At 33.1% G+C, this 23,422-nt stretch overlaps 2 protein-coding genes across 2 annotated transcripts in view; one reads left to right on the top strand and one right to left on the bottom strand.

Moving 5' to 3' along the window:
- LOC120426037 (tyrosine-protein phosphatase non-receptor type 4) overlaps nt 1-7,874 on the bottom strand; it is a 46,091-nt gene extending 38,217 nt beyond the window's left edge. Inside the window, exon 1 of the mRNA XM_039590716.2 lies at nt 7,247-7,874. The gene's annotated coding sequence lies outside the window, so the exon portion shown is untranslated. The remainder of the gene's footprint in view (nt 1-7,246) is intronic.
- An 11,116-nt stretch (nt 7,875-18,990) lies between these two features.
- The window catches only part of LOC120423653 (AP-2 complex subunit mu), a 24,567-nt gene continuing 20,135 nt past the window's right edge, over nt 18,991-23,422 (top strand). Inside the window, exon 1 of the mRNA XM_052710087.1 lies at nt 18,991-19,076. The gene's annotated coding sequence lies outside the window, so the exon portion shown is untranslated. The remainder of the gene's footprint in view (nt 19,077-23,422) is intronic.

A 23,422-nucleotide genomic window follows, 5' to 3' on the forward strand; every position in this document is an offset into this window, starting at 1 on the left:
ATACAATTTGAGCATTTCAAATTGCAGAATTTGTAAAATATTACAAAAAATCTACTGAATAATTTAGAGATTTTGGAAATTAGTGTTTATAGAAAAGAGATCATACCAAGACCTTTGGTTTTTGAGGGCATTTTCTCGTTTTATTTTTTATTTTTTGCCAATCAAATAATTTATAAAAGTCCAATGTAAAATAACTTATAAAATCACACGATTCTTTAAAACCCCTTTTCATTCAAATTTTGAAAAAGAGCGAAAGAACCGTTCAAAAGAGCGGCTCTTTTTAATGAGCGAACGAAAATGAGCGGCTCCTAAAAAAGAGCAATTTTGCCCACCTCTAATGTACACCCTTTGTTGCGGCTCCTGGCAACAGTTTTTGAGCGAGGTGGACTTTCCTTCGACTTGAGCGGAGGGACCATCCATAAACCACGTGGACACTTTGGGGGGGGGGGGGGGTATGTGTCCACGTGGTTTGTGGATGGTCCCGGACTGTAAAAACCCAAGCCTTTGTGGACTACGTTTCCGGCACAAATAAACATGCGACACTTCCGTAAAAACAACAAACATTCTCTATTTCCGATGCTATTTACAAGAAATCGATGTTTACTCTTCGCGATCCTCTTTGCGACTTGCCTTTGGACGCCGTTTTGCTGCTGTCTCCTTCTCGCACGTTCGGTCGTTTGCGCGCGAACTCGCCGTCGCGCCGTTGTTTTCGGCTGTCAAAGTTGGCAGCACCGTTTCTGTCCACGCTGCAGGGGTACACTCAACCCCCGGTGGTTGGTCACTTTTTCGTTTGACACTTTTTTAGTTTGTACCCCGTTGGTTGGTCAAAGTCAAACTAAAAAGTGACGAACTGTCACTTTTTACACGGCGCTCACGCACACTATCAAAACAAACGTTTGGTAGTGTGTGTGAACTCCGTGTAAAAGGGGTGTCAAATTAAAACGTGACCCCGTTCGTTTGACAACAGTTGGTGTCAAACCATCGGGGTTTGAGTGTACACTGAAAACCCAACCATGGTAGTTGCTACCATATTGTAGGGTTAAATTGAGAACACGCACCGACGTATTTTTGCTAAAAACATTCCGTGCTTGAATTAACTGATTAACGCAGTCAGTTTTACTATGTCGAGAGCGGTATGGTAATTTCAACCCTCCAATATGGAAAGAATGATAATGAATTCGTAATTGCTACCATGCAATTTTGTGGAAGCATGGTACATTCTACCGTTTTTGCGTTTACTTTCACCAAAAAGCCACAGTTATTTTAATAAGCAGCATTTTTAGCAAATGTTCTTAAAATAACCATGGTCGGGCTTTCAGTGTAGGGTGGCGCACACTGGGCAAAGTAGCACAACTTTGGGTCAACATTTCGGTTTGGGCCGAACACCCTTACCAAAAATCGTGATTTTTTGAGTTCCAAATCCCACTTTTCATACGATTTTTTGAGTGCAGGTACTACAACCATAAAAATGGTTATATGGGTTGAACTGAAAAATTCGTATGAAAAGTGGGATTTGGAACTCAAAAAATCCTGATTTTTGGTAAGGGTGTAATTTTGAGGATTTGTGATAAAATTTAAAGAAAAAATCGTTTTGTTTCGAACTTGATTTGGGTATTTTGGATACTTCAAGGATTTCTAGATTTATCAAAAACCTCCTAAGCTAACAGTTAACAGTTTATGTTCATAGGAACAGCTTTACCAAAAGAGTGCGAAGAGATTCGTCTACCCTGAAAGATGTTACAGAATAGCACAGAATCCTATTTAATACTTTTGCTGCTTGGTGTACCAACATTTATTTGATTTTATGAAGTCAAAGTAAAATGAAACAGACTTACTATATAAAGTAAACAGTAATTACCGAACCGTCGCGTAATCAATCCCAGTAAAAATCCAACACTAAATTATGAATCGATTAAACTCAACTCAATAGAGGCACCCCCTTCTCCGGAATGTTTCATATTTGATTAACGCTAAATTTATGGCCACCATGATAAGCTTTGGAAGCACTTCTCTTTCAATCTCGCTCTCTCTAAATCACACTTGTAATAAATAGCTCGTGAAATTCGATCCATTTAGTTTGTGACAGATTTCAACAAAAAAAAAAACCTAAGCTAACCCTTTTTCATTCAGATTAACCGCGTTGGGACGATATCAATAAAAGTAGCAAACCAATTCGAGGAATGCTGCAAGCAAGTTGATTTCAGTATAAAGAATGGAGGTTTCCCCCCTCCCTAATTTAATTTGAATAGAACGAAACGGCACGTCGCCGTCATCATCGGCGTCGTCGTCAAATTTCACTCCTTCATTTCTTGATCTGGCTATCTCGCGCGGGTTATAATCAGACGCCAGAACAGAAATGCAGTTTCACTTCGTTGCACGTTCGTCGTTCTTTTTTCAGATCGATTCCGAGAAATGGGTGAATCATTGCACCACTGTCGCTGGTTGAACGCCACACGTCGCGGTGGTCGGATTACCTCATAGTCGCTGGTCATTTTGTATGAGAAATTTGAAATTTATTCTTAGGAGCGATTCTCTACGAAATCGGTCTTTTTTCTTCAATTTTAATTTTTGTATTTTTTAATCCGACTGAAACTTTTTTGGTGACTTCGGTATGCCCAAAGAAGCCATTTTGCATCATTAGTTTGTCCATATAGTTTTTCACACAAATTTGGCAGCTGTCCATACAAACAAAAATCTGTATCTTTTGAAGAAATTTTTTGATCGATTTGGTGTCTTGGGCAAAGTTGTAGGTATGGATATAGACAACACTAAAAAAAAATGATACAAGATAAACAATTTTTTGGTGATTTTTCATTTAACTTTTTGTCACTAAAACTTGATTCGCAAAAAAAACACTATTTTTATTTTTTGATATGTTGTAGAGGGCATCAAACGCCAACTTTTCAGAAATTTGCAGGTTGTGCAAAAAATCTTTGAGCGAGTTATGAATTTTAGAATCAATACTGATTTTTTTTTTAAATCGAAACATTGGTCGCAAAAATTTTTCAACTTTATTTTTCGATGTAAAATCAAATTTGCAATCAAAAACTACATTAGTGAAATTTTCATAAAGTGCACCGTTTTCAAGTTAAATCCATTTTCAGGTAACTTTTTTGAAAATAGTAGCAGTTAAAAATATATTATATATTGAATATATAATATATATATTTAAAATATATTATAAAACGTTTGTTTTTGTTAAATAGGGAGTTTTTTTAAGTTTTCGTAAATATTTAATTTTGGGACCACTGCACAGTGGTCCAGATCGCAAAATTAGGTGGAAAATGGATTTTCCGTAAAGGGACCATCCATAAACCACGTGGACACTTTAGGGGGGCGGGGGGTATGGCGATTGTCCACGATCCATACAAAAAAGTTTTTTTTGTACACCCAACCGGCGGTCGCATGATTGTGATACATGGCGGCATGAAAGTATATCAAAATCTGCATGAAATCTGTCCTCATTCATTTTTTGCGATATAGGTGTATGACATTTTTGCCCGTTACCGACAATTATCGACATTACCGACGGCAGATTGATTGTATTGCAGAAAAAAAATCTTAACAGAACGAGGATTGAACCATCAACTTCTAGGTTGCTGATCCGACACGCTACCACCGCGCCATGGACGCTTGATGAATAGTGAGGGACAGAGCGCGAACATAATGTTCTCTCTGGAGTGTTGCTCGGGGACGCATCAGCGTTATATGTGTTGGTGAGAACTGCAGATCGCTGACGTATTTACACGCGGGCAAAAATGATCTATGGGCTTGCTGCAAAAAATGTAATAAAATATAACATTTTCTGCAGCAAATCCACTGTTGCAGATTTTGAGATATATTTTTCCTTTGGGTGTATGGAAAATTGACCACGAGGAGGGGGGGGGGGGGGTTGAGATTTCCAAAAAAGTGTCCACATGGTTTGTGGATGGTCCCAAAATGATGAAGTTTTGGAGCTTTGGTGTCTTCAGAAGAGTTGTTGCAAATGGAAAGGGGCAACTTTTGGTTTGGTTGGAAATTAGGGTGGTTCACTATTAGGGTGATTTTGAAAATCTAACTTTTCAGGAATATTTTTGGGAATTTTTTTGTCTTGTAGAAAGTTGTTGGGCTTGCCAATCCAAGCAACTTTGTCAAAGACACCAAAATTTTATCTCGTAATCTACGCCTTCTACGATCAAATTTATAGAAAGCATCTGAGCAAACCTTCCAAAATCAGTTTTTTGAACGTTAAGTTATAGAGAAAAGTGGTATTCGGGGCACTTTTAGAGCTCTAAAAAACAAAAACATTTTTATTTCTTGACAAGTCAATTTGGACTTAGGGGTCAAAAGTTACAGCGATTTTAAGTTAAAAAAGATGCAAATTTAAAACTTAATTATCTCGAAAAGGCGCAAGCCAAATTTTGAGTGCCAGGTTGCATTAGAAAGAGGAGATCTAGCACTACAAACGCTGAAAAAATCTCAGAGGTGTTTTTCTTTTAACTCGGGATATCGCCATTTGAAAAAGTCTAATTTTCAAGGGAAACCCTTATGGGACCACCGTAACGAATTTCGAAAATTGTCCAAATATATGATTTCCATGTAATTTTGGCCGCTGAATCTGAATCTGTCCTCAGAATTGACTCAAATTGTCGAAAAATTGGTTTTTGGTCATATTTTGGGTTTAAATGATAATTTTACATGGAAACTCAAAATATGACCAAAAATCGATTTTTCGACAAATTCCTAAAAAAAACTTCAAAAAGAGAATCAATTATTATTTTCGTTATAATTTCGATATTTATTTTTGAAATTGGCAAACGTATAGTTTTCGTTACTTCGTTTCAACGGGAAATGACTAAATGTTAAAAATTACTGAATTCAAAATTTTATTCTTAATTTTATTTCATTTTATTATAAATCAAAGAACGCTTCAAACATGAAAACAGTTATAATTCTGACAAAGAATGTAGAAAAATATCTAGGAATTTGTTTAATAAATGTTTTCAACAAGTTCTCTTTTTATTTTGTAAATTTTGAGATCGAAATTTTAAATCAATCAACATTGATCTAGTTGTCAGTATTAAACCGTTTTTTTGCAATGATTTTTTTACCATTTTTATAACTTATTTTATGCGAAATTTTTGATGATTCAAATTCTTTAAACATATTTGCAATAACTTTATAATTTAATCTATAAATCATTTTTCCCTGGGCCTTGTAAAGTCAAGGGGCATGATTTGATCCTAGTGCATTAGTTAAAATTTGGGTATAAATTCTTTTTTATAAGCACTATGGACACCACTTCATGCTACGAGAACTCGCTTTGCCGCAGCCCCAGGGCTTAAGCGTTGACCGATAAGCTGTCTTCGTGAACTAGGTAGTTCTCCGATAGTGAAAATATCACAATTGCACAAGACACCGCTGCTTCTGTGACTTTTTCACTATCACAATGTGGGTTTTAGGTTGGGACTTTAGGATAGTACAATTCTGTTGTTGCTTAGCATTAGCATTAAAAATAAATCTGTATTCTTTGAAAATCTATTTAAAGTTAAAGTTAGTTGCAATTTTTATGCTAGAGTAATGCTGTCAATAGACTTTGATTGATGGCATATTTTATGTCAAAATTTTCATAGAGTCTCGATCAATCAATAATGTAACGATATCGGACAAAATTCGTTGATCTGTTGAACTAACGGTTTTCGGATTAGGTTTGTTTCGACCATTGTAACGAATCGAGGAATTACGGATTTTTTGACGTAAATGGTCATTTATTTTTCAAATCGCGATGTTTATCCAATTTGTATATCAGTTACTGTTCATAAATTTGTATTGTTTTTGATAGAAGTAGTAATACAACAGACTGTTGTCAACAGTTAAAGGAATGTTCAGCAGCTGTTCAGTTTAGAGGATTTTAGATTAAAGTTTAGATTTTAAATTCAAGTTAGTAAGCAAATGAATATTTGGACTTATATGAATAATTGAATAATTTGGACTTATGAATAACACACAACTGTGCATTTATTCTAGAGTCAGATCCATACAGCGTCAGTGTTTATTTGGTCGAAGTGTACTAATTCATTGGCAGATCTGATTCTAGTTGTAATGTAACTGTAAATGTTTAAAATGGATTTTTAAATCAATTTTGAAAAATAAACCTCGCGGTCCTTTTTGACAGAAAAGCTCCTTCTTGACAGCTCTTTCCAAGAGGACCATAGTTGATCCATCGAAAAAATGTTGTCCTGTAAATTTTTTTTTTTTGCGTTAAAATGAAAAAAAGTTATTAGAAATTGTTTTTAATCGTGTTTTTTAACGTTGTACATAAAAATTGACATAGGGCTTTAGTAACCAATTTCAAGATTTTGTCCATGTTTTGAAAACGTAAAAAAGTTTTTTTTTTCCATTTTTCATTCAGTACGTACAACCATTGGATTTCATTCGATATTTATAGAGTTTTTTTTGAAAAGGTCCTTAAAACATAATATGTTATGAAACACTAAATTAAAAGGGCCAAACATTCAAAATTACGCACTTTTGAATTGTTAGTTTTTATTAAAAAAAATATTGTTTCCAAAAAAGATCGGAAAGTTTCACGAATGTTTCCAGAATCGAGGGACATAAACTACAACAAATATTTGCTCGGCCTAACTAACACTTGACTTCATTTTTTGTACGTCTTTTTTGTTTTTGAAAGCATTTTTCAGTTTTTATTATTCTTTACCATACTGACAAAAACTTTGAATAAAATTTGTACCAGCCTTAAGTAATATGCGCTATTTTAAATTTCTTAGTATTTGTTGTTTGAAAAAATTAAATAATATCGAAGAGCTTTTTTACCGCGAATAAAACAATAATAATACAAATTATACCTGGTACAAAGAAAAGCAGGTCGACGGATTGCCCCAAAGATAAGACAACAAACACTCTTCAACCTCCAACACTCCTAGCTCCTTCAACTTGAGCAAATGCCGTGCCGCCGTGTTTATCTACCTACAGAAAGAGGTTCGTTTCCGCAGCCAACCCAACCGGAAGCAACCAACCCGTGGGGCAAAGGAAGAGCAAAATTAGATTAACCACCGCCAACGCGTTCCTCCACACAAAAGTCCTTGGCCGAGAGTGGAGAGACCGCGTAGGCGTGGGGCGTGTGGTCGGGGTCGTTTCCGCTGCGGCAGCGTAGGTTGGACCGAATCCGGATCGATATTTCGTCCTTTTTTGTTGAGGAGGCAATTTACTTAATGGGATGAGGGAGCTGATTTTTTTTTTTGCTTACCGTTTAGAGCTGGATGATAAAGCTGGTCTCGATTTTGGACGATCCGGAGCAAATCCTTTATTCCGAGAGCAAAAAAGTAGCGCAGGTAGCCGCTTCAAGTGGTTCCAAGTGGCACTTTTGTTTGTTTTGTAGCCGCTGCCGTCTCGGGTGTCAACTTTCGGGGGACACTCTTTTTTTTCCTTCACTCCCTCTTTTCCGTTAATTTATTTTCCTTTTCGATTTTCGACACTTTTGGCTAGAGGAAAGAAAAAATCTCAGCCCAGCACCAGATGAAACAGATCAAAACAGACACACACGTACAAGGGGCAACAGCAGCCAGACAAGGAGGCCCCGCACCAGAACGCTTCTCTTTCTTCCAACGGGAACGGACAGAACCAAAATCTTTTTTTTTTTTGTTCTCCTTCAAAAGCAGCAGCACAGGATGTAGCGAAAAGCACCGGAAAATGGCACCGATTCCCGTCCCACCGCCGAAGTTCCACCAAATCGTGATGGCCGGGACGATTGCGCACCCGCGGGGACCGGTTTCGGAACGCGAAGCGAAAGATTTCGGGCGGATTTAAGCGGAAAAAGTGCGCGAGGACCACCGACCGACACTCGAAAACCGCGGATGGAAGGAGGATTAAAACGATGAAAGTAAAGATGATGCAGAGAGGAGGAGAAAGAGGAAAGAAGAATAGTGACAGATGTTGCCGCGCCGTGCTGCCAGTTGTACAAACAATGAGGGGTGTTGGAAAGTGTGCAGAATCGGCTGATTTTTTTTTTAAATTCTGGAGTTTTTTTTTTTAAATGATCCAATAAACCAAATTTCTAGTTTTTGCTTTTTGGGTGTTTTTTTAACCGCCTTTAGTCAGGAGCATTAAAAAATACTCAAAAAGCAAAAACTGAAAATTTGGTTTATTGGACCTTTTAAAAAAAAACTCCCGTATTGGGTCCTAAAATGAAGCTGATATTATTGTTTCCAGCGATAAAGCTTATTTTTCTGAGTACAATGACCCTTTGTACGACCACAAAGAGTTTAAAATGAATTTTTAAATCAATTTTGAAAATTTAACCTCGTGGTCCTTCTTGACAGAAAAGCTCCTAATTGACAGCTCCGATCCAAGGAGACCATAGTTGATTCATCGAATAAATGTTGTCTTGTCAATATTTTTTTGCATTAAAATGAAAAAAGTGATCAGAAATGGTTTTTAATCGTGTTTTTTACCGTTGTACATACAAATTGGCATATGGCTTTAGTACCCAATTAAAGAAATCGAATTACATTTTCATAACAATGGTGGAGAAAATTCTAAAATACTAAAATTCTACATCTCTTAACTCTTTAATTTTTAATTTCAAAATTCATAAAGCCTGAAAGTCTTACATTCTTAAATAGTTTGAAATTAAAAATAACAAAAAAAATAATCATTTTGCAAGAATTAAAAGAAAAACAATGTAGCGGATTGGACTTGGGATTAGAGTGGTAGAAATGCAAATCGTTATACAAAAAAAGCTTGAATAGAAGTCAAGCAAAACAATGAAAATGGGCCAAAGTCAAAGTGTAAACAAAGAGTATGTCCTGCTCGTTCTTAAAGTAAACAGTCAGTGGATGTAAGCAGGACAGACTGTTTGTTTACACTTCGGTTTGAAGTTTCTATAGCGATAATCGAATCATTTACTTTTTAAATCGAAACTTTTGAGGCAAATTTAAGTTCATCAACCTGTAATTTGTTGGATTTAACCCGTTTGCTTTCCAATATGTACGTTACAAAATAAATTGATAAAGAATCGCCACAGACAGTTGTTTGTGGTATCGCAATCACGATTCCAAAGCAATTTTAGATTTTTATATTTAAAATTGATGAGTTTTTGAATAAAGAATTTTGAACTCAAAAAATTTCATTAACTGAATTTCGGTAAACTATTTGCAGATTTTTTGTAATTTCTAGAAATTTAATTGTAAACATTCAACGCAACCGATAATCTGTAAAAAAATGGACATAAAGTTGAATTTTTACAACCGATTTATCAGTAATACGCAACGAGTTAATCAAATTTTTGGTAAAATTAATGTTTACAGATGAAATCTGGATGAAATAGTTTTTTTTTATATTTTTTACCCATTTCAGTACAAAATTCTAAATGTGTATGAAAAATAAAATTTATTAAATTTAATTTATGATTTTTGAAATTATTGAATTTTTAAATTTGTTATTTTAAAAGTTTTTACATTTATAAATTTATGATTTATGTATTATTAAATTTTAGAATTTTTGCATTTATAAATTTTTAAATTTGAGAATTATTCAATTTATGAATTTTAGAATTGAAGATTTTTTAATTGATGCATTTTTAAATTTAACAATTTTAATATTTATGAATTTTGAAATTTATGAATGAATAAATTTATGAGTTTTGAAATTAATGAATTTTGAAATCGATAAGTTTTTAAATTTATGAATTTTTAATTTGAAAAATTTTGTCATTGATTTTGAATTTTGAAATTAATGATTTTTTAAATTTATTAATTTTTGAATTCATGAATTTTTAAAGCGATGAATTTAAAATTAAAGAATTTTTCAGTTCATAAATTTATATATTTTTTTAAATTAATGAAATTTAAATTTAAAAATGATACAATGTTTATTTGTTTTATTTTATGAATTTTCAAAATTTTTTTTAGTGTCTGATTTTTTTAATTAATATTTTTTTATTTTATGAATTTTTAAATTTATGTTTTTTTTTGTTTTCTGAACTTTTAAATTTATGATTTTTTTATTTATAGATTTTAAAATTAAAGAATTTTTCAATTTATGAATTTTTAAATTAAAGAATTTTTTTATTTATGAATTTAATTTTTTTTAATGTAACAATTATTGAATTTTAATTTTTTTTATTTTTAAACATATGATGAAATCAATGAATTTTGAAATTCATGTTTTTTTGAATTTATAAATTTTTAAATTTATGACTTTTAATTTATTAATTTTTCAATTCATAAATTTTTAAATCATTTTTTTTAATTCATGATTTTGAAATTTAAAAATGATAAAAGGTATATTTTTTTTATTTTACAAATTTTTTATTTTATTATTTTTAAATTTCTGAATTTTTTAATTTATAAATTTCTAATTCATGAATTTTAAAATTTTATAATTTTTAAAATTTATGATTTTTCAAATTTATGATTTTTAAATTTCTGAATTATGAAATCCATGATTTTTTTGATTTATGTTGTTTAAAATTTATGAATTTGTAAACTTCAGAATATTTTAATTTCTAATCAAAAATCAAATTATTCGCTCTACAGCATTGCCTTGGCGTTCTTGATTGCGAAATTCCAACTCGAAACTAAGTGTCCGAAGGCTTGATTGTTGAGGCAATTGCAAACCTCTTTTTACACCTTAGCTTCCCTCAACGCTGGGATTCGAACTGACGACCTTTGGACTGTTAGTCTAACTGCCTACCAGCGACTTCACCGAGACAGGACCCAGGGAGACGGCTCCTGCACCTGGACTGAGCTAACGACCTAACCTTTTTAGGTAGTCCGGGGCCAACATTTACTTCCCGTCCGACGGAAGGCGTGATCAGACAAATTTCGTCTCGAAAAATGCCACCGGGACCTTCTGGGATCAAACCCAGGCCGACCGGGTGAGAGGCAACCACGTTTACCCCTACACCACGGGTCCATGGCAATATTTATTTATGATACTTATTTTTTTTTTGTTTTTTCATATATGTTCGCGCTAATTATATAGCGCTAATTCGAATGGAACTGCATTCGAATCAGTGAATCAGGATTCAATAATTGAACAAATTGAATTCAATAATTGAACTACAAACTAAAAAGTCAAGCAAAACAATGTAAATATATAGCGCTAATTCGAATGGAACTGCATTCGAATCAGTGAATCAGAATTCAATAATTGAACAAATTGAATTCAATAATTGAACTACAAACTAAAAAGTCAAGCAAAACAATGTAAATGAGCCAATGTTGAATACTTGAGTTTTTTAAAAGTTCCTATAAGCTATTGTGTTGATGACTGAGCACCAGGTCAAGGATTTGGATTGATATTGATGTTTACGTAAGTGTAGGGATTATGGGTTGCAGGATTGAATATGTAATAAATTATTAAATGAGTATTTATTATAAGATTGATATAATTCATAAATAAGAGTTAAGAGCGCAACAAAAAGTGCGCACCTTCATGAATATTGCCTTGTTAGCTAATTGTGGATTGAGTGCGAGAGCGCGCTAGCGAGCTGCGAGAGAGAACAACGAGCGAGAAAACAACGAGATGCGCGCGGCCGGCGAAAGAGAGAATGAAGATTGTCAAATCAGTTTTGTGGTTAATTTCTGTGGAATAAGACGTGTTGTTTGTTAATTGCAAAATATCTGTGTTTTTATTATAAAAGAAAGTCCCCGATCACGACAATGGCACAGTCCGGTAAGTCGAACCTTTTGATTCATGAAAGATCATTTGTTTTGCTTGTTTGCTTGTTTGTTGTGAAATCTAACAGTTTTGTTTACCTGCCAGGATGCAGGGCCAAAGTTTCGCTTTGTTGTTTTGCCTGTGTTTTGAAACAGGTAGATTTTTGCTTGAACTTGTTATTAAGCGATTGATAAAAAGGCATAAAACTATCTGCGATAATTGACGGTCTTAAATTTAATGAATGATTTGCTTGTTGTTGTGATATTGGGAACGAATGTTTTGTTTTGAAGTAGTAAATTTGGCTTTTCGTTGTGATAATTGAAAACCAATGTTTTATTCTAAGTTTATGGTGGAATTTGAAGGCAAATAATTTGCTCAAAATTTGATTGTTTTTTTACAATCACATTTTTGCTTTAGATTTGATTGTTGTTGTTTTGATTGACGACCAATGTTTTGTTTTTAATTTGATGCAATGTTTAATCGTTGTTGTGGAAATTGAACTCCAATGATTTGTTACGAATTAGACTTCATTTTTTTTCTTATTTTTGTGATTGATAAAAAATCAATATTTTGTTTATAATTTGACAAAAGATTTGACAAGATTGTGGAAATTGAAAATCAATATTTCGTTTTGAATCTGATGGAGGATTAGTTTGCGATTGAAGGTAGATAATTTGTTTTTAATTTAGTTATTGTTTTGGTAATTGAAATCAAATTTGTTGTTTGAATTTTATTGTTGTTATTATAATTGACGACCAATGTTTTGTTTTGAATTTGATGCAAAATTTGATTGCTATGGATTGTTGTTATTATTGATGATCATGATCATTATTTTTATTTTGGATTGGATTCTGGTTACTTTGGTAATTGAAGACCAATGTTTATTTTTGAATAAGATAAATATTTGCTTCTTGTAAGTTTTGTTTTAAATTTGTTTTTTTTTTGTTGTGGCAATGACTTAATGCAAAGTCCAACAAAATCACAAATTACAAAATTTACAGGTTTAATTTTGATTGAAAGATTTGATTGTTGATGAGGGAATTAAAGACCAATGTTTTGTTATGATAAGATGACAAATTTGCTTATTTTTTGCGATAAATGAAAACCAATATTTTGTTTCGAGTAAGATACGAGGTTTGATTGATATTGTGGTAATCGAAAACCAGTTATTATTTTGAATATGATGATAGATTTGCTTTTTGTTGTGGCAATCGAAGGCCAAGATTTGTTTTCTGAATTTGAGTATTGTTATTATAGAACGGTATTTTTATTCGGTTTTACATTTCATGCAATATTTGATTGTTGTTTTATGATGGGCAATTTTGAGTTTTAAATTTGACGCAATATTTGATTGTTTATATGGTAATTGATGACCAATGTTTTGTTTTGAAGTTGATGCAAAATTTGATTATTAATTTTATGGTTAATGAAAAATTTTTAGTTCTCATTTGAATGAAGATTTGATTGTTGTTATTATTGACGATAAATTTTTACTGTGAATTTGATGCAATATTAGATTGTTGCTTGATGCTGTGGAAATTGAAAACTATCGTTTTAAAATTCTAATGAAAATTTTATAGATTTATGCAGAAATTGACAAACAATGTTTTGCTTTGAAATTTTGAGCAACGTTTTTTGCCGTTATAATTGATTAGTCATAGTTAATTTTGAAGTCTCTTCTGTGTTGGAGGCTGACAGACCTCTGCGATGGTAGTCAGAAAAAAAGTCTCCTCTGTGTTGGAGCCTGACAGACCTCTGCGATGGTAGTCAGAAAAAAGTCTCCTCTGTGTTGGAGCCTGACAGACCTCTGCGATGGTAGTCAGAAAAAAGTCTCCTCTGTGTTGGAGCCTGACAGACCTCTGCGATGGTAGTCAGAAAAAAAAGTCTCCTCTGTGTTGGAGCCTGACAGACCTCTGCGATGATAGTCAGGAAAAAAAGTCTCCTCTGTGTTGGAGCCTGACAGACCTCTGCGATGGTAGTCAGAAAAAAGTCTCCTCTGTGTTGGAGCCTGACAGACCTCTGCGATGGTAGTCAGAAAAAAGTCTCCTCTGTGTTGGAGCCTGACAGACCTCTGCGATGGTAGTCAAAAAAAAGTCTCCTCTGTGTTGGAGCCTGATAGACCTCTGCGATGGTAGTCAGAAAAAAGTCTCCTCTGTGTTGGAGCCTGACAGACCTCTGCGATGGTAGTCAGAAAAAAGTCTCCTCTGTGTTGGAGCCTGACAGACCTCTGCGATGGTAGTCAGAAAAAAAGTCTTCTCTGTGTTAGAGCCTGACAGACCTCTGACATCATCAGATAAAAAAAAATTAATAATCTGTGCTGGAGTTCTTTGCGAAAGCATCAGATAACAATCTCCTCGATAAAGGAACCCGACAGACTTTTGTGATGATTTTTTTTAAATAACTTTGCAGAAGGAGCCTTATGGATTTTAAAAATATATTGTTCAGCAAATCTTTTCATTCAATTAAGGACCGTCTTTAACATCACAAAATAAATTGACCTAAGAAAATGAATAAATAAATTTAAATGTGAAAGTGAGCATTTTTTGGTATCCACAGATAAAGCAATATGTATTTTGGCGTTATTTCTGTGAACTGCCTGAAAAAAAGATGATTTCAAATTCATCGAATAGGATTAAAACGCTTGTCACTAAAACTAACACTGGAGTTGTCCTCTCTTGAAATATAAACCTCTAAATTGAAAGACGTTAATGATTAAGTATTCCATATTGATAGTTGTTATGGTTAGTTGTTACTTTAATCGATTTACTCAGCTGTGATACAAAAGTTGCTTGAAACCCAACATTATTTCACAGGAAGGTAAAAATTTAAGTAATCGTTAACATGAACAATACATTATTAGTTAAAAAAAAGGATAAATAATTCACTTAATAATTAATTTGATGCAATTTTTAATAATAAATAAAGGAATGATTAATCATCAGAAATGCTTAAAATATAATTTAAAGTGTGAGAGCGTTGCGTCACATGAGAAAATAATACAAATATTTAAATATTAATTTTGAATTGAGAAGTATGAGTGACAATTTGAGCAACGAAAAAAAAACATTATTTAAAAAAAATAGGAAATATTTATATTTATTTTTATTTTTCAATGCAATATCTGTTATTTGTATCAAAATAGTTCAAAATCATTCATTAATTTCGATAGAAATTATATTTTAACACTGGATCATTTTATTGAGTTAAAAAAAAACAAAACTTTCAGAATTTTAGTAAAGTAAATATATCAAAATTCAATAAGGAGAAACATTATTTTGAAATAAATTAAGGAAACTTTGGGGTTCTTCAATCGATTGTACTTAATTATGAAACCAAATTTTATCAAATTACATAACAGGAGTTTATCAGCAAAGAAAAAGATAAAATTTTAAATAAGAAAAGAAATTATTGACAGGGATCGTAAAGATCGTGATTAAAAAAAAATTAAGTTTCTGTGAACAATCTACTCAAGTAATATATCAAAGTAGCTTTGAACACATTTTACATTACGAGAAAAATAAAACAAAATATTTAAAAATAAAACATTAAAAAATCTTTCAGCTGATTTTAGATAAGCAAGATACGTTTTGAAAGAATTTATGGTTAGGATATTGTCTCCTCCGTGTTGGAGCCTGACAGACCTCTGCGGTGGTAGTTTGAAAAATGTTTCGCCTGAGCTGGAACCCTTTGAGAAAGTAGTCAGATTGGAATCTATACATCTATGCATTACAAGAATAATTGATTAAAATATGTTTTTGTTGTTATCTGATAAGCACAGTACATTTTGAAGGTATATTAAATAAAATGACCCTAAACATTGTTTTGATCATGATTAAATGTAACATTGAATAATCTAATCTACGGTAATATCAAAAGTGCTTGAATCCATACCTTTAGCTACAATAAATACAATTTGAAGAGAAAATTAATTTGACATATAATAGAAATCGAATATAGCGGAACGGCATTTATTTCAGTTTATATATTTTATTTTTATTGCAACAATTTACCACATGATTTTGTTTTATTCATTAGAATAATATTTTTTGAACTATGTTTTGTTTCAAGATAAACAAAAATATTATTTAGTAGACACAACAGAGAAAAAAAACTATTCGGTAAAAACTATCGTTTGTCTGGTTAAAAGATCGCGTAAGTGAATATTTATAGAAAGTTCAAAATTTTTAATATAAAAGTTGAAAAATGTTGATACTACCATGCATTTACAGAACAAAATCGTTAAATCGGTAATTTTTATTTAAGAAGACTTTTGTGGCAAGAATAAACATCATTTGATTTTATTTTTTTATTAAAAAAAATGTATTTTGTGCAGAAAAGCACATTTTGAGCATTAATTGGGTCCTAAAATGAAGCTTAGATTGCTGATATTATTGTTTACAGCGATAAAGCTTATTTTTCTGAGTACAATGACCCTTTGTACGACCACAAAGAGTTTAAAATGGATTTTTAAATCAATTTTGAAAAATTAACCTCGCGGTCCTTCTTGACAGAAAAGCTCCTACTTGACAGTTCGTTCCAAAGGGACCATATAACTATAGTTAATCCATCAAAAAAATGTTGTCTTGTAAAAAAAAAATTTTGCATTAAAATGAAAAAAGTGATCAGAAATGGTTTTTAATCGTGTTTTTTACCGTTGTACATAAAAATTTACATAGGACTTTAGTACCCAATTGAATTATTTATATTATTTTTGCAATTTGCTTCATTTATTGAGATTGCTTTTCAAGAAATCATCTTAAACTGAAATATGGACTATTTTTTATTTTATAAAAGTGTACCGGTACTGATGAAAACAAATTCTTCGAAAATATTACTGATTTTGCATTTTAGTAATTTTTGCCATGATTTATTAACAGTTTCAAAATTAGTTAAAATGCGGTAATTTTTGATACAATGTTAAGCGGTGTATGCACATCGGAAGGAACCGGTCAAGAAAAAATTCAAATGGGCAGCAGTAGAAGCGAAAGCAAGCCAGATAGGGTGAAGAAAAGCCCTAAGAAAACGCTCGCTCTCCTTTGTTCTGCTGTTCGTGAAGCTGTTTCTTGACCCCTTTCCTTCCGATCTCCATACTAGCCTTTATTTAAAAAAAATGTTGTTTGTTTTAGCTGTACAGCTTGGTTGGGAATAAATTACAGAAAAGTACAGATAAAAATATTGAAAATGAGGAAGGAATAAGCCTGCTTGTAGATCCATTTTGGGTGTTTTTGGGTATTAATTCTAAACATATACTTTTCGTCACGACTGCATTTAATATTAAAATCAGTTTATGTTTACCTTCAAGTCCCGTCTGGTGAATCAATCGGACGTGGCACTGGGCTTGGGCTCATAATCCATAGATTGGTTTGAACTCCGTGGCGGGCGCACATAAATTCAAAGTGTAAATTTGAGTCAACACAATATCTGTGTGTGCCTGTCATAGTTTTTGCTTCAGATTTTTTTTAATAAGTTAAATAAATTACCACATTGTATATATTTTTAGAAATGTTTATTCTTTGTTTTTGTATGATACACATAAATTTAAAACTTTAAAAACGCCAGGATTATGCTTCATTTGTTATTTAAGTCAGCAACATGTTAGATTTTTGAATTTAGAACACATTGTTTTATATTTCATATTCACAAAATGATAATAATTAAAAATAATGTGATTCCATTTAATTCTAAATGTTAAAAAAAAATAAAAATTGCTTTTGAATTTGAATTATTACTTTTTTTAAATCGTGTTGTGTTGTTTCAGCAATGTTTGTAAAATTTGCTTTTTAATTTTAAATTACATAAAATTTAAAGAAAATCAGGTAAGCAATCACTAATCTCGTATTGCTTAAAAAATTGATAAACCTGCGTTTATTTGAGAAATATTTGTGGTTTTTGTTTTTCTCCTCGTTTTTTTCTATTTCTAATATTTTCAGGTGTTTTAAATTTTCAACCTCATCAGCGCATTCCATTTTCTACAACTCCTGCGATCGGATGTCAGTCTCTTGGACAACATAGATGAAACATTTCGAAGACTGCGCTTTCGTATTTAGATCAGCATGAAAACAAAGTCGAGGAACCCGACGAAAATCTTTTAGGAAATTGAAAAAAAAAATAGATTGATTTAGCATTCATGCAATTTTTCTGTTAGGAATTATGATTGATATTCGTCATCTTGAGAGTAGAAAAGAGGGAGAATGTAGGGATTATGGGTTGCAGGATTGAATATGTAATAAATTATTAAATGAGTATTTATTATAAGATTGATATAATTCATAAATAAGAGTTAAGAGCGCAACAAAAAGTGCGCACCTTCATGAATATTGCCTTGTTAGCTAATTGTGGATTGAGTGCGAGAGCGCGCTAGCGAGCTGCGAGAGAGAACAACGAGCGAGAAAACAACGAGATGCGCGCGGCCGGCGAAAGAGAGAATGAAGATTGTCAAATCAGTTTTGTGGTTAATTTCTGTGGAATAAGACGTGTTGTTTGTTAATTGCAAAATATCTGTGTTTTTATTATAAAAGAAAGTCCCCGATCACGACAGTAAGGATCGAGCAAAATACACTCAAAGCCCGACCATGGTAGTTCTAAAAACATGCGTTAAAAATGCTGCTTTTTAAAATAATAGCGGCTTTTCGGTAAAAGTAAATGCAAATATGGTAAAATGTACCATGCATCCTACGAAATGCATCCTACGAAGCAACTACGAAATCATTATCATTCTCTCCATATTAGAGTTTTAATATTACCATGCGCCCCTCGACATAGTAAAATTAAAATCTGGAGTTTTTTTTTCGAAAAGGTCAATAAACCAAATTTCCAGTTTTTTGCTTTTTTAGTGTTTTTGAAACCGCCTCGAGTCAGGGGTATTAAAAACAACCAAAATGCAAAAACTGAAAATTTGGTTTATTGATCCTTTTCAAAAATAAAACTCCAGAAATCGAGAAATTAAAGGTGAGAGTGTGTGCGTGCAACATGGAGTTAAACTTTTCAAAGTGCCATGGGAACCTTCACAGCAACTGCACAGAAAGTTTAACTCCATGTTGCACACACTCTCACTTTTAATTTCTCGATAAAATACTCTTGAATTGAGCCATCGACCATGGTTGCAACCACCGGGATTTGAGTGTAAACGATTCTGAGCTATTTCCAACCCCTCCCCGCTCTGACGTTTCAAACCACGCAAACGTCACCCCATCTCACTTCTCACGCCCTATTCACTTTCTTTCTCACGTCTCACCACATTCATCATCATCACTCGCCTCTGTGGCCAGCCAGCCAGCAGAAAATCCGATTGTGTCACTTTTTGGAGAAAGGAAGAAAGTTTCGGGCGCCGCTGTTTTCGGTGAAAATCGTCGCGAAAATGAAGTAGCGGCCGCGAAAAAGTGGTGCAAAAGATCCGCGACGTTCGGCCGCATCCGGTGAGTGTGTGTTCCGGGCCGGGGCGAGCCGCAGTTGGGACGGAAACTGCACGGTTGTGAAGCGCTTTGCGGTAGGCCGTCGAGCTGGAAGACATTTTTTTTTCGCCAGCAGAAGAGGCAGCAGCAGCAGACCACGACCAGCGACACCAACACCACCTCCTGCACCCTCTTGTGGGCTTTTGACGTTGACAGGTCGGGGGATCCTCCCACTTGCGGGAGGATGACCTTTTACAGTGGCCAATTTGGCTGTAAATTGCAGTGCTTTTTTTTGTTGAAAAGCAGCTCAGTTTTGTTAAGTCATGACCCGCGTAGGGTTGCGTTGGTTCGCAGAAAAACGGGAAGATTGGAAGGCCAACTATCGATTTCCGATTTTGCGTCTGTTTTTCGCACGAATCATTCGCTTAAAAGGAATGCTTTTGGAAGAATCCAATGAACGCAAGCACCGGAAGTTGTTAATACGCTTTCCGAGAAATGCATCATCTCCTTTCTTCAGCAATTTCATCCTCCCTTATCAGTGCCAACAGTTCACATCCAGAAGCAAATTATGCTCAATTGAAAAGTACAAGCTACCGATGGTTGATGTAACTTTGTGTTTAATGAATATCGTTGACAAATTTTAATTATTAAATTTTATTGGACCTTTGTCTTATTTTGCCGTTTATGAAAATCATTCAAGAAAATTATTTTCAAATTTTGAAATCAATCTAGAATAATAATACCGTATAACGGGGAGAATTTGATAGGTTTGAGAATTTTCCGAATAAAGAGTACAAATATTGAGTTTTTTTTTAAATAGGTCCTATAAACATGTAAAGCACAATAGCTTAAAAAAAACTCTAGAAAATAAATACGATAAATATGATTCCGTACATACTTACCAGAGTAAAGAAGGGTTCAAAGTACCTTTAGAAGAAATTTTCTTAAAATTTTGAAAAGTTTAAAAATTTAGTTAAAATTATGGGTTAACTATAAACAAGAAAATGATGATGAATAGCACAAATTAAAATTTTACATTCTCAAAGTGTCATGCGTTGCTACATGAACATGATTTTGAATTGAAAAACTGAATGCATTTTCAGATTCTTTGGATCATTTTCCTTTAGGTTTTAGGAGAAGGTAAAAAAAGTTAATATTATATGTTTTTGAAACATAATTAGACAAAAAATTCAAATTTAAAGGCATTTTCAGTAAAACACATTTAATAAAAAATGTGAAAGTTTTGATTCGTTCGAAGCACGATTCAGTTAAAAATGAAATATGAATCGATAATTTTACAAACAAATCTAGTTTTAACCAATTTCAAGAAATATTCTAACTTTTTAATATTTTTTTAATGTATTTTGTAAGTAAGCTAAGTTAACTATATCAGCAACATTTGAAATTAAAATAAAATTTGAGCACCTTTACTCTAATTTTAACTAGAAAAAAATATTACTATCAAAGTCACCCCGGAACTCGAAATAAGAATTTTCAACACAACTATTTGTTAATCATTTTGGAATTTATGGATCTTGTGTGACTTGGTCCAGTGCACGTTTTAAAAATAATAATCTTGAGTAATCTTGTTTCTGATAGCATTCGATTTATTATACCACCTTTTTTGCCTTATGCCACCTTTTTCGTGTTTTTCATGTTTTTACTTTTGTTACTTTTCCATTCTTTTATTTGTTTTTTTTTTTTTTTTGCATTTTCTACTATAGAACAATGCCATTATCATTTAAATTATAAAAAAATGCGCAGAGGGATGTAGTCTAGGACGTTACAAATATTACTCCATACTTATTTGGCTTAAAATATAGAAAATGACAGTGACCCCTAAAAAACATTTTTAAAACATTGGCAAAGTCACATTAAATAAAGCAAACTTTCAAATGTACAATTTTCTGAACTTTTTTTCCTTTTCCAATGCTTTTTAAAGATCGGAAATAGGATGAAAAATGAAAAATTGACACTGTAACAGTCATGATACTGTCCAAAAAAATTCATGAAAATATCTGTTTTTCCGAAGCGTTGCGTAAATTTTTGAAACAGGGTCCAAAAATTGAAAATTTGTATAATTTCTTTTTAACAAAATGCTGACAATTGTAAATTTGGAAAAATGAAAAATATATATTTTTTAGATATTTTTTTAAGATCATCAAAACCTCAATAAAAATCATGAAAAAAAAAATTTTTGTCAGGCTTACAAACTTTTGTCTAAAAATATCAGTTTTATGTATTTTTTTTCAATTTATATTAAATTTAATTGCCGCGAAAATTTTTGTAGCTTATTTGTTCGATTTTAATCTGTCCCGTGACGTCATCAAAAATAAGTTTTTATTGTTTTTTTAGACGATAATTTGTGTTCATGTACTTAGTTTTAAGCACACCATTTGGCCATGTGGTGCCTGTTGGTGTTAAACAAATAAACAAATATTTATAAATTTTAGTTAAGTTATATCAAGTGGGTATTAAAAAAAATCAATCATATAATTAATTTTTGCCTTTCTTACTAAAGAAAGGTACCTATATGATTTTCAAAACCATTTTTGAAAGCAAAAAATGTTTTTGACACAACAAACTTGTATAAATAAAAGTCCCGCCCGTGTGGATCAATCGGACCGCGCGCTGGACTCACAATCCAGAGGTCGCCGGTTCGAATCCCGCGGCGGGCGCTCTAAAATTCTTTGTGTAAATATGGGTATTCGGCGCCGTCGCTCCGTGCCATACTTTCATACACTTAGGAGCCCAGGGCGGCGAAGTCCTTGTAGATAAAAGGAAGACACTAGTGGTTGGTACTAGCAATGGTGGCCGACAGCTATAAAGTCAACTTCGTTTTAACTTGTATAAATACATTTGGATCAACAATATCGTCTTTGAATTGAACAAAAATTAAAATAACATGAATGCTAATCCAAAACATTCATGTATGAAATTGTATGAAATTCTAATATTTTTTCCACATTTACGTTTTACTGAATGCTGATCAAATTATTATTAACATTATTTGCTGCAAACCCCAACATTTTAAAACATCATCTTCAATGGATAGATTGCTCATACATTGTAAAAAGTTTATTTTGTTCATTTTGTATCAAAAGCAGCGATGGAATAATCATCATCAAAAGAAAATCTCTGGACGTTCATCAAGAGAAAAAATCCGAAAGGAGCATGGCACTCCTCTCTCGCGCACGAAAGATCGGTAAAAAGAATCTAAAAAAATCATCATCTTGATTATTCGGTGTAATATCCTTTTCACTACTACACTTGCAAGTGTAACGTCACACGTCGATAAATGACCTGTCACTATTTGTAGATGGGCAATGTGTGTAAACAAAGTGAAATAAATATTATTAAGTGGTGCTGCCAAGGAAATTCACAAAAAATCATAAACAGATTGATTTTCTTGGAGAATTTCGGGAGCGATTTTCTTTTGCGTGATTTGCCTCCTCTCATTTTCTCGGGTGATGAAAGTTCGCAAGCGAAATTGATTTTTTTGCGATTATTCCATCCCTGATCAAAAGAGAAATTTTCAAAAGTTCTTTTTAATGGCAAGGCATGAATTCATGACGGCAGCAAAGCTATTATTTAGAGCGATAAAATGTTTAGAAAGTTTAGCTTGGAATTAAAAAAAAACATTGAATTTAATTTTTCAATCATTTAGAATGGCATTATAATTGGAAAAGAAAAAAACTTTTCTAGAAACTTTCAGACAACTTTATTAAATAAAGTTGCTTCGATCAAAAGGATATGAGATCGTCCGAAAGAGTGCAAAAATTTTGGGCAAAACTGATTCTTCCACGAAACAACACGTTGGCCTTACGAGATCGCTGTTCGTGCGATAAACTGGAACATGCTGCCTGCTGACCTGAAGCGAACTACATCGGAAGCAACTTTTAAGAGGGGCTGCTTGGCTTTCCGGAACCTGAAGTGTAGCTGTAGTATACATGTGTACCCACTGTTGCGCCCGAAGGTACCGGACCCTCCCCCTAACCATAAGCTAAAGGAAGAGTGGAATAGGGACAAAACTCTGGCGCCTCCGGGATGCCTGGCTTGGGTGACCCGGGTCCCCCTAACTACAAGTTACGTGTAGAGTGGCATAGGAGACCCCTGGACGAGGTCGCATAAAGGGCAAACCACCATCCCCTCGGATGAACTCGTACTACGCTGGAAGGAACCACCCCGAGAAGAGACAAAACGTGCTGACAGCTAGAAGGAAGACAATACCCTCGTTTTAAACCTAGTTTTTCAAATTGTGACCAATTTAGTTTTATTTAATGTTAGGTTATCAAATTGTACACAAACATCACCGGAAAATGACGGAAGTAGCAATTTAAAAGGTGAAAACCATACGCAACTGGTTTAAT

This window comes from Culex pipiens, chromosome 3 (assembly GCF_016801865.2).
Source record: "Culex pipiens pallens isolate TS chromosome 3, TS_CPP_V2, whole genome shotgun sequence".
Lineage (NCBI taxonomy): Eukaryota > Metazoa > Arthropoda > Insecta > Diptera > Culicidae > Culex > Culex pipiens.